Genomic DNA, 17489 nt, shown 5'->3' on the forward strand with positions numbered 1-17489 from the left:
TACATCCAGGAAACTGCGATACTGAACGTATTCTGGAGGTACGGAAATTTTATATTCTTTCTCAGTGCCCCAACTATCGCATTTGATAGTATCTTGTATTATTACTATTGTATTAATGCAATGTATGTTAAGTTATTTTATGTCATTTCCATTGTAGACCTGCTTAAGATCAAGTGATCGGCACAGCTGAATACAGAGCAGGAAAATTCAGACGTACATATTCTGTGTTGTATAAACTTTATGTAGTGTAAATGCACTTAATTTATACAACACGTTTATTTTTCAGTTTGTCATAATGTTTATTGCTTATTATTGATTTTTATTCAAAATATGTGAGCTTTGAAAGTGTTTTATAAAAACATTACAAAAATGTGCGCTTACCTATTGGAATCAACGCATTGCAGGACTCAAAGGAAAGAAAGTTTATTACCTGTTGACATTCCTGATTAGTGATTTATTTGCGTGAAATATCAGTTTGTGTGTCTGTTGTTTGCATTGTTTCATATTCCATTAATGAGGGTGTCGTCCGTCCGTCTTTCGGCGAATATACTTCTATGCTTTTAAGGAACAAATGTTGTCTACACGCATACAGATAACATTTTTCACTTGTTGATAACTGGACAGGCTTTAAAAACGTTATAACCATGTGTAACCTCATGGTGCTTCCTTTCGAGTGAGCAACGTAAATCTCCGAAGACGTTTATTGTTAAGTGAGGGAGACGCTTCGATTTTATTAGGGTTTGAAAACGGAAAGGGGTTACGTGGAGACGTACCCTTTTGGGTTGCTTAATAATGTTTCGAAATGAACGCACAAAATGTTTTGATGAATCACTGAAGTTCCCCGTCGTATTTATTTCTCACCTTTAATGTTGGCTTATTGAAATTGGTTTCGAGTACTTTCTGGAGTTGATAATTCGTAAGTATTGAGTTATAGCTGAACTGTTTTCGTAACTAAGTTGCTGAAAGAGTGTGATGGAGTTTCAAATTCTACAGAAGCCTCATGTAGGGTATATTTTACTGACGTATTCCCGTTTGGTCTGCAGCTAATTCGATTATATATAGGTTGAAATTCATTAGAATACTCAAGCAGCTTCTTACTCCAAGGTGCCTTGTCTATGGTAATATTTGCAACCAAAAATGATCTTTATGTAATTGCGGTAGAGCAAGTCACAAGTGTTCCGAGGCGAGTAAACGAACTGAACTTGTTTGTAGCTACGCTTCAAAATCCGAAGAAACTGTTTAATGAATTATTATTATTATTTTAATCTTTCTGTACGTTGTTATCCAAAGAATACCAAGAGAAGCCCATGACACGGCATGGTATCTGGTTTTCATTCCGTGGTTTGTGTATATTGTTTCCATAAACAAAAATGGCAGGGACATTCTTTCATGGTTACTTCTTCTTCTTCCTTGGCTCTACAACCCAGTTTTGGTCCTCGCCACCTCCTTTTCAGAAGTGAGTGACCAGCCCACTGCCTCTGCACAATTTCTACTCTATCCTGATTTGACTTGCAAGAACCATCTAGTAGTTAATCAAGAGAGACTTGGGTGAGAAATGACCGCTAAATTTCGCTTACGAAACATCTCGTTCATTACGTGGTTACTAGTCCTGCAGGATTGTGGTCTTCGTGTGATGTTTTATGATGAATGCTCACACTTTTTTGGTTGGCTGCTACGAGATGCATTGTTTCTTCTTGCTTTATAAACGTGGTCATTTTGGAAGGTAATGTTGTGCCCTATCCGTTAGTTTGTTCCTTCGTTCAGATTTTTTTTCTGTGTTACTTTACTGGTCTTTATGCACACAGCCCCTTGTTTAAGTTTGTGCATTCAACCGTACTAAAATTTCTACGGGCACATTTCCGAGGTAATATTGCTTGTTCCATTCGAATGATCAGAATATCTCTAGGCGAACCTTTGAAGTAGAGTAATGTATCGTGCTTTCGTCAGTACAGAATTATAGTCAGATGCAACTCTATTTTTGTAGGGGGTTTCAGTCTTTTCACGGACCGGCAAAACAGAAGTTGGTTTTAGCAAGATCTGTACAATCTCACATTTTACAGTAAACTGCTGCTGGTAGTTTACAGATATGATTATTATATCAGTTTTAATATATTTGTTTAGAGTATGGTCATTAAAGCATTATCTCGGCATTTGTGTGGCATCGATATGTGTCCCCGTCTTGTGTTGTACTGCCCTGTGTAGGTAACGGCCGACTCTCACCTCGTACAGGGATTTCTGCCGAATGTCGACAAAGTTTCGGAAAGCTGTTGTAAAAGTTCCGCAGAAATGCCAAGGCCCAGAATAGTTATATAGTGCCTTTGTAGTACTAGTAATTTGGTATTTAAATCTAAGGGACACTTCTGTTACCGTCGGGATTATAAATTATACACGAAGGTGCAAAGTGTTTAGTCCCTTAAGGGAAATTAAACGGGTGGGAGGTTGCTACTTGTAAAATAGTAATTTGCTAAGTTGTGGCAAAATATACGGTATAGTGCTTTGCTAACACGAATCTCGTGGCCGGCATAAATTACAAACACTGTTTTATAAGGTCGCTCGATGTAATAGCTGCATATGTGAAGTAGGCACAGGCAGTTAGTGACGTCATTTTGAAGCAGTAGTTATACATTTAGACTATTTAATTGTAGGGTTTACTGGAATTAAACCTAATTAAATGATCCATTATTATTTCAAGTCCCTTTGATAGTGAATTAATAAGGAAAAGGTAATATTATGGACATTTTTATAAGAAATTGACAGTTGAATTACAGAATTTATCAGCAGAGAGTATCCAGTTTTACAAAAAAAGAAAATAACAAACGTTGCATGAAACCATTATATGCCCAATAATGGTTCTACATGACTTTTATATCTGTCGTCGTGATCGAGAGACGTAACGCATTTATGAACACGAATATTATGTATAAAGATAATGGTAATGCGCAGTTTTACTGTCGCCGTTCCGCTTTGTTCTTATTTCGTACCATTTACATTGATTTTGTGGTAATTTCATATAAATTTATAAATTATTGCTATTTTATAGAATCATTTGGTCAGTATCGCACTTCTGAATGTTATATATAAATATTTATACTCCCGCGTTATTAAGAACAATCAGTAAATAGCTTATAACATGCATCGTTTTAATAATATTTTTAGTATAAAATTTAACACGTATTTGCAGCTGCTCTATTTTCAAATTGTTCTTTTTTCCTGCTCTAGTGCCTTAATGTTATAATTTAAATATTATTTTACAATAATTTACAAATGCTCTGTTCATCATGCTCCCCTCTTGTAATAATTATGTTTCACTTGTATTGAATACACTATGCATCAGTCACTCAAAATAATCTTGCAGGCAGTTTGTACAGTTGGCATATTTATATTATAACTATATATTTTCCCCAACAATGAAGAGTAACAGTGGCACGCCAATATTTTGTTTTATAATGTTCTAGATATAAATATTGGTCTGGCGTTGCAAAGGTATTTACACTTCATTCAACAGTTATTTGTTTTTCGCATCGGAAAATATTTTATAAAACTGTAAATTTTAATGAACGATAATTTATGCTCTGTGTGTATTTATGTAATGAACACTTCTTGATAAACCCGATAAATTTATGTTTGAGCGATGCAACACAAACCCGGCGTATTTTACTCTATACCTCCAAATTCTAAGTGTCATCGGAATGAGCTGATGATGAAGATTAAATATGATGGTAGACAGGAACCACATATTCTGTACATGCTGCTTATGAATTTATCCTTGTACGGAGATATCGGAGTTTAATCCGTTGAAGCGCTAGTTCGTCTAGATCAACGTTTCTCAACCTTTTTGCCCTTGCGGAACCCTTGAAATAATATTCATGTCTCAGGGAACCCCTACATAAAAATTATTATATATCATTATTGATATCTTTCTTTCTTTTTTATAAACTTAAAGTTTATAAGGAAAACTTAATATATTTTTTTCTGATAGCTGGTTTACGCAAAAAATTACTTACGTTTTTCTCAAGTTTATTGACAATACAAAAAAACTGAAATCAAACTGCCTGTTCAAGAGACCTCATACGGAGGTTTTCATTCACACAAAAAATAAACATAAATAACCAATATCGTATATAACACATATAAACAGAACGAAAACAGATAATAACTACTACAATAACTAAATCGTTTATTGACAGTGTTAAAAATGCATAAGATAAATCAAAGTAAAATGTCATATGAACAAATATATGTGTCAAGGAAATGTTATTTTTGAAGCCAATTTAAATAATAAAATTTACTTTTCTAATGTGTAAACTGTGCTTGTCTTTTGGTACACAAATACTTAATTCGGGGTCGAACTTTAGATAAACACACACGGATTTCATCTTCAACTGAAAGGAGACGATTTCTGTCTTTGGTCTTGATACTTGTTAAATAAGAAAAAGCTTGCTCACACATGTAAGAGGTTGAAAACTGCAACAATATATTTATTGCTTTCCTATGGGCGGCCGCACACCAACTGCGTCAAGACAAGCATCAAGACATGAGACAAAAGACGCATTCTTGCTTCATTCGTGATTCAGACTCGAGTCCGTTACACACCGAACTAGCACGTGTCTGCGTCTTATCACATCTTCTCTAGTTGATGACATGACGTTGTCCAGTGAGGAAGATATTTTGATGTACTTGTGGCTTAAATTACGTAAAAGAAGGAAAAGGAAGTGGATTCATGACTTTAATGAGTCCTGTGCTCAACATGGTGCGTACGTTTTAGCGCGCGACTTGTTAAACGATCCGGTAAAATTCCAGTCTTATTAATGAACCTCCTCCTTGTTTGAGTGGCCCGGTGACGAATAATCGTATATTACCGGGAATTTCTCAACCTTCTCCACTATCTTAATATTTGTTTACTCTTCACTCATGTCGATAACGTACACTGGTGCTGTTCCTTGAGTACTGATATCTCAGTCTTGACGCACAGAAAAGGAACATGCCGAGTCTCGCTGCACGTGTCTGCAGCATGAAGCTGACGTCAGCATCATGACTCAGACCGGTGTGCGGCGGTTTTCATAATCTCATTCGTTTCAACTGTGCTCCTTTCTTGCGTCATGTCGCAGACATCGTGTCTTGACTGTTACATGTCTTGACGCATGCCGGTGTGCGGCCTACCTATGAATGGCAGGATACTCTTCTTTCACAGAAATCCAGAACTTGTCCAGGGATAGGTCAGTAAATCTCATCTTGAGTACAGCTCCTGTACACTGACCACTAAAGGCGGTTTCACGCTGGCGCCGTATAGACGTCGCTAAATATATTTCTTATGATTATTATATTTCTAAATGACATAACAGGTTGAAGACTTTATTATAATATCCAAGAATTTTCCGAGAATATGTCGTACGTGTATAGTAAAATTACGAATATGAAATTAAACATAAAAATGACCCAAAAATACATTTACATATGATTAGCCTATCCATCACTATTTCTCGCGGAACCCCCGGCGATTGCTCGCGTAACCCCGGTTGAGAAACGCTGGTCTAGATAATAGTAGTACACTGTAACAAGACTGGAAAAATGTAATTAGGAAATAAAAGTGGACCATGTCAGCTCCTGTACTGCTCAAGCGCTACGAACAGTATCGTCCACATAAGCATAGGAACACGCTGAAAAAGAAAACCCTGGATTGTATCTCTTCAACTTAAGATTTAGTCATTAACACATAGCTACTTATCTACTTACTAACAAAACAAACAAAACAAACAAGGCAGTTGCAGTATAGTGTATATTCTTTCTGCAAAGTTTTGACTGAAATGCACCAATTTAAGTTTTAGATATTGTTTTCTTTCTTCTCTGCTAATCCAGTTGAGCATCGGAAACATTATCGACAGAACAGCATAGATCGAGATGATTGACCTGTATTACAAACTGATCAGTGTATTTAGTAGGATTTGAGGTTATCACGGCGGTGAGTCCGAAGATGTGAGTTGTTGCGCCGTGTAGTTTGATAGAAGTTTGCCAGCGTTTTAGAGGTCATTGCTGCTTCCATCATTATGTTGGTGACTACCAAATCACACGGCACTACGACCAAGAAGACCGCCATCTTTCATCAGTGTATGCCTGCCATTTTTGATGAAATGTGTCTTGGCGTGCTAGTTTTTTAAAGAATAGTTATTAATAGAAGATGTCTGTTATCTTACTTAAACTACTTCAGTTCCTAATCGTAAGCATCATATGCTATTAACGTCTTTTTTAACTACGTAAATTGGGAGCGGCATGACACAGTGCGCTTTAGCTTTGTGGAAGCATAGTGGATTCATACGCATAAGGTTGTGGTATCGAATCCTGGTCATGTCAGCTATCATCTGTGTTCCATGTAGCCGTCATGCTGTTATTTTACATATGCAAAGAAACACTGTACCATACTTCCGCATTTTTCGAAAATTTATAACCATGCATCATTATACGGCCCTATTTTAAGTGTTACTACTGTTGATCCCCCCCCAGAAAAAAAATCGTTCGTCTGCCATGTTGGTATTACCGATTGTAGGAAATTGAAAAGCACGATTTTAGGGTGGACCCCATTTGTCTAACGCCCATGCACAATTTTATTCAAATTCGTCCAGCGGTTTTCAAGCTGAATTGTGCCGACAGACAGACATGGTCAGCCCTATATGCGTTTGTTTCATACACATTATGCATATACCGCTTAAAATGTTAGTCCTTACCTCAAAGAATACACAACGTTTCTTTATTATAAAGGTCATTCGGTTAATTCTGTGTAGGGACATAATCGCCGTTTATTCTGAGAATCATGCGAAACTAAATGCGGAGTTACCTATTGTTAAAGGAAATTGTACCTACAGTCACTGCTAGTTTTTAAGGGGATAAATACACAAGTTGTGATTATGTTGTGAAAAGTTTATTGATTTTGCCCACAGTGCACAAAGTGAACAAAGAAACCGCATGTTTCGTCTCCAAATTTAATTAACTGATTTCGACTCAGTTTGATATTGGGAATCTGCGTTAAATGTCCCGGGCGAATGTAAGGCACTTTACACGTATGTTTTAAAATTGAAGGAAGGGAAAGTCGGGGTGGAAATTGGTAAGACATTAAATGGAGCATGAAGTTGATATTGAATGTAATAAAAATGTGAATCTACTTTCTCATTGTTTCCTACGAATCATGTTATTTAATTTTTCTCTTTGATGCACTGCTCCATAGTTAAATGCTTTTCTTCCTCTCTGTTATGGACCAAGCTGACCTACAGTGGCATCGGCATTAAATTTAATTAAACGTTCTTACAAGAATAACATTTCGTATCTTCCCGACAAATATGTGATTACTGAGTGACGAAACATTTGGTAACGTATTATAAGGTATATGGTATACGAACGCCGCCAGTTAAAATGCCTTTAATATCCTATTAAACTAGCCCGGTTGCTTTTAGTAATTTACGGGGAAGCTATTGTGAGTTCTAAACGATAGTTCATACCTCGTTAAAAGAAAAGTTCGTATCCTGTAATATTATTAGGTCGAGATATGTTTTTCCATAGACTTAATATCACCCGTACACGCACGATGCATTACTTTGTGACAGGAATTAAAGTGGCGTAATATATTTAATATTCGAGTAATCCGGTATTGAATAATGTCGAAGCCATTTTCCTAGACGTCAGACGGTTAAAACTTACGTGACAATGGTTGCGTGTTGAGAATTCCTCCACTACCATTTTCGTTGGCTGTTTGTTTGTAATTGCCACAGTTAAATATCTTTAAATTTTGAAAAAATGTGTCCCGTTTGCAGCTGTTTCATCTCATTCCGTTTTTATTACGGTGTAGCTACAACTTGTAAACACCAGAAACGAACAGTTCGGCCTGTAGGTTTTTGTACAGAAATATTTAATTTCCTTTGTATTGATATTTCGTTTCGTTTTGTTTAGAAATTCTTTGTGAAGCTTTATCCACAGAACACAGTGGGAGACAGAGATATAACTTAATTGTTTAAGCTTTTTATATAAAGCACTGACTCTCTTTACTCTACTTCTGTCATTGTATGACATTTTTAATTTTAAAGATGCTATTTATTTAGAACATTGATGTTACAAGTGACCCAGTAATTTGGCTTCTCATCAGTGTTCTGTTATTCTACGCCAGTGCTGAGTTTAGCCTACTGTCTTACAGCCTTCTGTGTTGCTTACACTGACGTGTGAGCTTGTAAGTAATGAGACCTGTAAGGAAAACGCTATTATTGGCCTGTTAGGTGTGCTTACAAAGAATAAGGATATCCAGGCAGATCTTCAGTCCCTGTAACTGGTTCCTTGTTGTGTTTCGAACCAGGTACTATTTGGATACGAATTAAAATTCTTATGGCTGTGCTATCCAACTCGGTACAGGGATGCAAGGGGGGGGGGGGGAGAAAAGTAGTTTAGCTACGACTGTAACTGGTTTATTAAAGTGTTTCTACTTTTTTAGGCCTGCTGTAGTGACCATATTTCGTACATCAAGGCCACGGAAGGACATCTCTTCCCTTACCGCGCCGCTCCGAGTCACTAGTTTAACGTTGCTGGTTTTGATAAGCTGCTGTTTCTGAGCTGTCTTTACTCACTTGGTTTCCGCTACTCCTGTTGCAACGTTGTGTGATTTTGCTGTGACCTTGAAACATGCAGTTTGGTGATGGCTACTATATCGTGCACTCAGACGATACCTGACATGTTTATTCTCCAATTTGCTGTCTTCATTGCGTGTCTGTCTGACCTAATTAGATCGCGTCATTAAGTACAGTACTTCTTCAGCTTGTTAGTCGACGTCGATGGTTATGAACATGTTTGGTAATTGTATTTTGTTACGATGTAACTGGCATCAGTATGAAAACCTGTCATTTGTAGAAGCTGAGGTAGTATAAAAGAGGGGCAGAAAGAGTGAAAAAGAAGAAGACTAAGATAAATGTGTGTTTCTCGTGGTTCGTGCTCATTATTCTGTCTGCGTTATTGCACGCGAGGGATCCCAGTCTCGTCCTTAGATTAGCTTGGAGTTGGCTTCAGTTTGGTTTGGTTACGTAGCTTAAAGGAAGGCGAATGTTTACTGTTGTGTCATTACTTCATAAAGTCAAGAAATCCTTATCTCTAACACATCCTGAGAGGAAAACTTGAATAATGGAATGGAAATCTAAATTGTCTGTCGGAAATGCAAGTCCTGTTAGTATTTATACCATGTATAAGTTTAGTTAATCCGTTTGTGCAATATTATCCATTATTATTTTACTATTATTGTATATATTATCAGTGTTTGCCTGTTATTGGCTTCTTGCTGTTGGCAAACACGTAAATAAATTAAATGAATTAATTGAATTGAATTATTTGGCCAGGCAGATGCACGCAGTATTGGTTTTTAAGGAATACTTTGAAGGGAAATTTGACCGACGGTCATACCTACTGAGAGTCAGAATATTTAGAGACGCTTCAAGATGTTTAGTTGCGCCTGCACCTTTTAAGATCGCAAAATGACTTTACTCTTTCTTTTTCTCGTTGTCCATTCCTTCGTAATTATTTTGATTGTTTATTATGTGGTTATATTCTTGACTCTTCTTTTCCCATTAATATTAATGCATTGGCTTAACTACAAAGTGGATAATCACAGAGAATGCTTTTTAGGTATAACTTAGCGGTTCTTTTTAAATGCAGATTGTAGCCTACAAACGGAGAGCCTTTTTTGTTTAATTACTACAATATAAATTATATTTGAGGAGGGATTTTATTAATATATATCCTGCTGACACTGACGAAAACGTAAAACAAACTGAATGTTTCCAACAGTTAACCACGTGATTTAAAGTTCTGTAATGTAGTATGTCGCTGTCTTTAAAGAAATTTACTTAGTTGCCACAATAAACAGCAGAACGTCTATCATTAAAAGACTGAACTTTGCAATGGTGATGCGTTATGTTATGAGGTAGTAACCGATTTCTTAAATATTACTAATATGCTGTTTCTTCTTTAATGGTATACATTTATAATAGAGGAAATGATGAGAGATAATGTCATATATTTAAACGAAACGTCATTTAACAGTAAAGAGTTTAAACCAACTTTAAGGTGGCAGTAGGTTTAAAAGCATGTTGTAGTTATTGAATATTGCTGTGTTACGTGTATCTTAGACTAAAGTTGTGTAAACTTTTGATGTGTTCTTAACTGTATAATTACATATTGCTAAATGAATATCGTATAAATGCTTCTGTACCTTTCATCTCTGTCTAAACTTTATAATATAGCCAATTTAATTATTTAATTATATCGGTCTCTGGCATATATCATTCACTGGTAATATATTATGGCGGGGATTACAATTCCGAAATAAGGAGTCGCTAATTTTCATATACTGTCAAAAGAAAATAAGCCGATTAGTGCTTGTAATAATGTTCGTTGTGGATCATGAGACAATTGTCGTATTAATTAATGCAACGTGCTGATATTGCTCTGACAAAAGAGTGAGCTGGGCGGCCGTAATTCATATCTTCCGAAACCGTAAAATGACTACAACTTATCAGTAACTGAAATCAGTTATTGATTTGGAAGTTGAAATCAGCGTAGGTGCGATCAGTTCAGTTTGTATTTGTATCCTCTAACCTTAATGGAATTGACTGGGATGTATGGAAGAGGGGAATAACAGACCGTGAATCTGGTATGCATTTGTATTTACGTGTAATAAGTCCATAAACTACAGAAATAGAACTGCGCATATCACGTCGATTACTACTCCATATTTGGCAGCGAATGTATGCTACAGAATAAATTATATTGCATCGAAAAAGGAACTGAAATTAAAATTAAACAGATATTGTGGTGTGAATTATACTGCTGTAAGACTTGAGGTTCTCACAGCGGTGAATATGAAGATTTCTGTCTTCTGGGTTATTGCGCTGTGTAGTCTGGTCGATGTTAACCAACGTTTCAGAGGTCATACTGCCTCCGTCATCAGGGCGATGAATATGCCAATAGGGTGTGAGGAGTTGGATTTTATTTTCGATGTCGTGTCCCTCTTCACCATGGTACCCGTTGGTGATGCTCTACGTCTCCTGGAACGGCACTTCGATGGCGACGTCTTGAGGCTGTTCCACCTGGTACTAACCTCTTCATATTTCAAGTTCGGCGGCCGGTTCTACGAACAGACCGACGGGGTGGCTATGGGTTCCCCACTATCACCTGTCATCGCCAATTTCTACATGGAGAACTTTGAAGAAATGGCGGTGGACGGGGCGACCTTCAAGCCCCTCTGCTGGTTCCGTTACGTAGACGACACGTTTGTCATCTGGCCCCACGGCCCTGACAAGCTCGCGGAGTTCCTCAGCCACCTCAACAGCATTCACGAGAGCATCCGGTTCACCATGGAGACTGAAAAGGACGGCCATCTCCCATTCCTCGACATAGACATTCACCGGAAACCTGACGGCTCATTAGGCCACAAGGTGTACCGGAAACCAACCCATACCGACCTTTACCTCAACTCCAATTCCCATCACCACCCGTCCAACAAACAGGCCGTGCTCTCGACCCTGGTACACAGGGCTAAAGCCCTTTGCGACCACGACAGCCTACAGAGTGAACTGGAGGCACTCACCACCACCTTCAGGAAAAACGGATACAGCAACCGTCAGATTCAGAAAGCTCTCAATCCGCCTGCGAGGCTGCCACCGCCTACTGAAAAACCAGCCTCGGTTGCCTTCCTGCCCTACGTCGGGACGACCTTCAACCGCATAAGCAGGTTGCTGGCCAGGCACGACATCAAGTCTGTTGGTCTTCCGCCAAAGAAAATTCCCAGTTTTCTCCGGCCGGTAAAGGACGACCTAGGACTGAAGACGCCTGGCGTATACAGAGTTCCCTGCGAGTGCGGAAAAGTCTACATCGGCCAGACAGGCCGTTCCGTTGAGGCCAGGATCAAGGAGCACGAACGCCACATCCGGCTCGGGCAGCCCGAGAAATCTGCGGTTGCTGAACACCGCTTCAACTTGGAGCACAAGATACAGCTAGAGGACACTTCTATCCTCTCCTCAAAAACCGGCTACATGGACCGGTTAATCAGGGAAGCCATCGAGATCGAACTTCATCCTGATAACTTTAACAGGGAAGATGGACTTCACCTGAGCCGGTCCTGGAAGCCTCTGATCCACACACTCCGAGGACTCCGAGAACGAGCAAGAGTGCGCCGCCAGAACCAACCAGACCACTAACTCGGCCCCTTTCAGGGCCTTTATCCATACAACTACACTCACCTTTCTCTCTCTACTTTCTCTCCCTCTCCCACCCTCGCCCACGTGCTACCATTGGTCCACTCCCATACCTGCTCCCATTGGCTCGGGGCAGGCTACACCTTTCACTTCCCTGCCTATAAAATCCAACTCCTCACACCCTATTGGCATATTCATCGCCCTGATGACGGAGGCAGTATGACCTCTGAAACGTTGGTTAACATCGACCAGACTACACAGCGCAATAACCCAGAAGACAGAAATCTTCATACTGCTGTAACTTTGAGACTGAAGAGAAATTTTGTATTCACTTAAAATGTCAACTGTACTGCCATATGAATGTTATTAGTAGGCTACATTCACCAAACAATTACAAACTTGTGACTTTGAATAGGTATTATTTACCCATGAACACACGTTTTGGAACACAACGTAATGCAAGACTCGTGTAATTTTTAAAATTATTTTGGAATGAACAGCAAATACGCTCATAATGAAAAAATTAGAACATTTTGGTTACAGTAAATAAGTTCGTATATTGAAATTATATAGGCGGTATAATAGCTTAGCAGGAGACTTAATTATTATAAAAGGTGAATTATTTTCACATCTTCGTGGTAGACGTAGGCGAGCTTGTGATAAGGGTCGGTCCACCCTTCTGTTTTGTGTATTCGTGTATCGTTTGTGCGTCTATCTGTCCATCATAAAATCCACCCTGCCATATCTATCAATCGACTTTTACTGGAAAGTACAGAATGATGTGAAAAAATTAAATTATAGCAACTGGAACAGTTACATTTGGCTTCTTCCGTGCCGACTGTTTTTATAGTTATCAAAAATGTTTGATAATTACAACTAATGGAGACTGAATGTGCATTCAAATTATACTGCCAATCCTGTTTTGTATGCACGATATATTAAACGTACAATTAGAATGAAAATAATACATACGTTGAATGAATCATGCATGCCTAAGCAGCAGCTTTACACATGATAAATCCTATTTTACTACTGAAACAAAAGAAAATTTAATTAGGAAATGCGTATATTATTTCCAAGTCATGATACAGCCTCTGAGTACGAAATAAAGCCATGTTGAATAAGGACTTAACAAAGAATAGTCCTGCATGTTGTGCAAAGTTTAATCAGTGAGAAAAGTGTCTGAAAATAGGAGGTGAAGTTGATGTTGTACCTTCTGTGTTTTGTTCCTTTTCTAAAGAACTGTTCATGCAATGGCCACAACATTTTGCAGGCATGCAGATCCACTGTGTCGTAAGACGTAGGTCTTTTCCGAGCCTATTTTGCCTAGTCTCTTAGGCCTGGAATGAACTATGTCTTTTTCATGAAATGCCTGTATTTATCGTGGAATGTGAATTGCTTTATAAATATTTTAAAGATCGTTTTCTTTTAAAAACAAGTATCTAGATGATGTCTACATAGTTCATTAAAATTGTGTGCTAGAATCTGAGATCTAAAGTGCCGAAGTTCACGCCTCTATGGATATATATGACCACGGTCTATTCGAATATGCCTTCTGTTAATTTAAAACGTGTTCTGCAACCAAATAATATTGATTGTGGCGTGCATATACGAATAGGCCTAATGTAATTACTTCTGTCGATTGTATTATGAAATAATTGGAATATATTAGGTGCCATCAAATTCAATAGGGAAATGGTGTCTTTCTTCATCTTCGTAGTTTATACAAAGCCTGCTTAGATAATTTTTAAGCTGTGTAAGATTTGAGGTTTTCACAGCGGTGAGTATGAAGATTTCCGTCTTCTGGGTTGTTGCGCTGTGTAGTCTGGTCGATGTTAACCAACGTTTCAGAGGTCATACTGCCTTCGTCATCAGGGCGATGACGGAGGCAGTATGACCTCTGAAACATTGGTTAACATAGACCAGACTACACAGCGCAACAACCCAGAAGACGGAAATCTTCAAGTTTTAAGCTGTTTATCGGAAGCGTTAGGAACTTTATTCATATGATGATTAGGCCTGCGTTAAAATTGCTTTGTTAATACAGCATATAGAATCAGTTACAGATTATGTGTAGTTCTTTCCCTACTTACTGACGCAGTTGATAACAATGATGTTGTTACACCGTTGTTTATTATAACAGACTTTAAAACTTATCTTCTGTTTAAATAATTCTATTGTGAGTTGTGTTTACATTTGCAGAGGAAGTAATGGCTTTCTTTGAAATTAGATGTAACAAATCTGTAATATCTTCAATTTGAAGTTGATTTCAACGCTACCTTTACATGTATTATTTTGGTACAGGTATACCTCGGAGATATTGCGGGTTCGGTTTCAGACCACCGCAATAAAGCGAATCACACGAATGTTTTGGTTTCCCAGTGCATATAAAAGTTATGTTTACACTATACTGTAGTCTATTAAGTGTGCAATAGCATTATATTTAAAAAAAAACAATGCGAGAACATTGCGAGAATTACCAAAATGTGACACAGAGACACGAAGTGAGCACATGCTGTTGGAAAAATGGTGCCGATAGATTTGCTCGACGCAGGGTTTCCAGAAACCTTCAATTATTAAAAGACGCAATATCTGCGAAGCGCAATAAAACGAGGTATGCCTGTACTTTCGTGTCTGATATAGGCTGCAATACTGCAGTTGGATTTTCGAAGTGTAATTAGTACTTATCAAATGCAAATTATTTTATGGAGTGGTGAGAGATTTTCTTTAAAACAGGGATCTAGAAGGCGATTGTTAAAATCATTTTAAGTGCTCTGATTTGAAGCGCTGCCATTTAGATCTATTAAGCCTATCCTTTCCGGAATTTACTGGATTAATACATAATGGGTCTAAACATCTGCAAATATTGTAACATCCAGGTAACTCCGTCGGTTACTGGAGTCATTAGTGTTTTAGAATTTTTTAATTTATAGCTTTTCCATACATATTGTAACGTGTATCGTGACCTGTGTGACTAAATTCTATGCGTCTGCTAATTCTGAGTAATGTCATAGGACCTAACATATTTTAGGTCTATATGCACACATATGAGTTAGTTATTAAAACTCCACTGGAATATTATTTTGGTCTTCATTTTTAACACCAAGACTGTTGAGAACTTCGTCAGCCTCATTATTTCTTTGGTATAAAATGGATTTATTACTTAAAAGTTTAGTTCTGTAATGTATTACAAACATTCTGTATCTAGTCTTGTTTTAATTAGTGAGACAGTACTTATAAACTGTTCTGCAATAGATAAAATTTTACTGCCTAAGCATGCATACGTTAAATTACCGTTTATTACAACAAACCTCTAAACGTTACTCTTTTGACTGTGCTAGAGGTGCCTGAACTCCTGGGATCGTATTTACCGTTTCTTATCGACACGAGGTACACCGAGTTTTAATTGAGGTCAATGTATTGCAAATTATCGATATTTTATTAAAAATTATGTTTAAAAATGTTTACATGTTATTGTTATTTTCTTTACCAAGTTACTTGAGTTGCTGTTTTTGTTAACACTGTTTAAAATTGCATATTGAAATTTGGCGGTAACCGTTTGTTCGTTATAAGGGTGATTACAGTTTTTCTAGAAAGTGTACCAGCACCGCCTCATGTTGATAACACTATCAGATTTGTATTAACAACTCAAAGTAAGAAACTCTGGAATTAAATATAGCTGATATGAGCTGTGTGATGGCCGTGACCAAGCATCTTATTATCGTACCCTTAGTCGTAATTCTATCTCTGACTCTTCTGTCGGCTTTGTTCATCTAAAGGTAGCTTTTAGTTAAAAGATATTTTGATGTATCGTTCATTTTAGGAGAACGTTGTCCTAGTTAAACTATTAATAGTTACAAATTGAAATTTGAAATCTCATAAACACTCAGAACACACAATTTTCTGTAACAACACAGTGGTGCCCTTAACCAGCAAAAACAGCTCCAAGTTAAACCATGACGAAAACTTTGTACTTTTAAAGTTACAGCAGCGCACTTAAGATAATTGGCCTTTTATACAAAGGTATAGCTATCACATATGTGTACACAGTGCATATAAAAACAAGGTATTAGTTCGGGATAAGAGTACGGACACACATGGGATGTTGCAGTTTAAGGTTTAGTAAAAAGTGGCACACGTCGCGAAAATGTTACTGAGCCCCAGGTTTTTATTTGCCTACAGCTAACCGACGAGGAAAGAAGATGAAGTTCCAGGAATTAAAACGAGAAGCTGAGAATAGGGAAAACTGCAGAGCTCTTTTTGGGCAGAGCAATGGACCTGTCGTCAGACAGAACACTGAATAATAATAATAATAACTGTTCTTTTGGCACTTTTGAGTCCAGTCACACCGAACTCCAGATAACATTACTAAATGCCTATAAAATGTCTCAGCTTTAGTTGCAGAAAATGAATCTTAAAGTAAGCCATGACCGCTTTTTTCTTTCGTACTTAATAACAAAGACGAGTGTTTTGTATGCCTTGTTGCAATTGAAGTATGCATTAATTGCTTGCCACTTGCCTTGCACTGTGTTCAGAGCCTGCTTCTCGGCTATGTAATATCGATTTCTTCTCTCCTGTGTTGCAGATGGTGTTTGATTTTGAAATTCAATGATTTCGCCGCAGAATTTCGAAGGTAAGTGAATATCTGTATTCATTAAAGTAACTGAAATGGAATTTCTTCCATTATGCAAAGATCAGTTATAAAGTCGACCAGTTACCTTTCCGTTGGATGTTATGGTTGTGACAAACACTGTATTTGTGAGAGTTACCTAATTGAAAGTGTTTCTTGTGAAACTTATGAACATGTAACGTTCATATTTTCTATTTGTTGGCAGTATGTTTGAGCTTAGCATTTTGAAATTACATAAATAATTTTAGTCCTCTGCCATTCTCCAATCGACAATATTGCACTAACATTGGTACAAGTAAAACTGTACTGACGATAAGAATTCATCATCCGACGAAGATTAATACTGAATATATTGAAGTTCAACACATAACACAGACTGTTACATATGTAAGGGTACTGTTTAGTAAAATTTGAATGTGTGTGTCATGGATATGCAGACTGGAGGCGAACGAAAAAGGTTGATATTTGTTAGATTATGCTTTCGGTTTACCACAGGTAATTTGGATAAAATGAACTAATCCGGGCATCTTTCGTTTAATTGATGGAACGTTATTTTCTTAAGGGATCCATTTTACTGGGTGTAAGTTTCGTTATTGGGCCAGACGCAGGTGCAGTAAATCTTGGAACTGTGGCTAATCAGCAAT

The 17489-nt window shown here is 37.6% G+C and overlaps 1 long non-coding RNA gene across 6 annotated transcripts in view; it reads left to right on the plus strand.

Moving 5' to 3' along the window:
* The window catches only part of LOC110827502 (uncharacterized), a 471708-nt gene that overhangs the window by 73331 nt on the left and 380888 nt on the right, over nt 1-17489 (plus strand). For all 6 annotated transcript variants that reach the window (XR_015535820.1, XR_015535821.1, XR_015535822.1 and 3 more), the window contains exon 3: nt 16801-16848. This is a non-coding gene — a long non-coding RNA (uncharacterized LOC110827502). The remainder of the gene's footprint in view (nt 1-16800; nt 16849-17489) is intronic.

The sequence above is a fragment of the Zootermopsis nevadensis genome, unplaced genomic scaffold (assembly GCF_977971745.1).
Source record: "Zootermopsis nevadensis isolate Lab colony 2312 unplaced genomic scaffold, Znev_1.0 Znev_ptg000019l, whole genome shotgun sequence".
Taxonomy (NCBI): Eukaryota; Metazoa; Arthropoda; class Insecta; order Blattodea; family Termopsidae; genus Zootermopsis; species Zootermopsis nevadensis.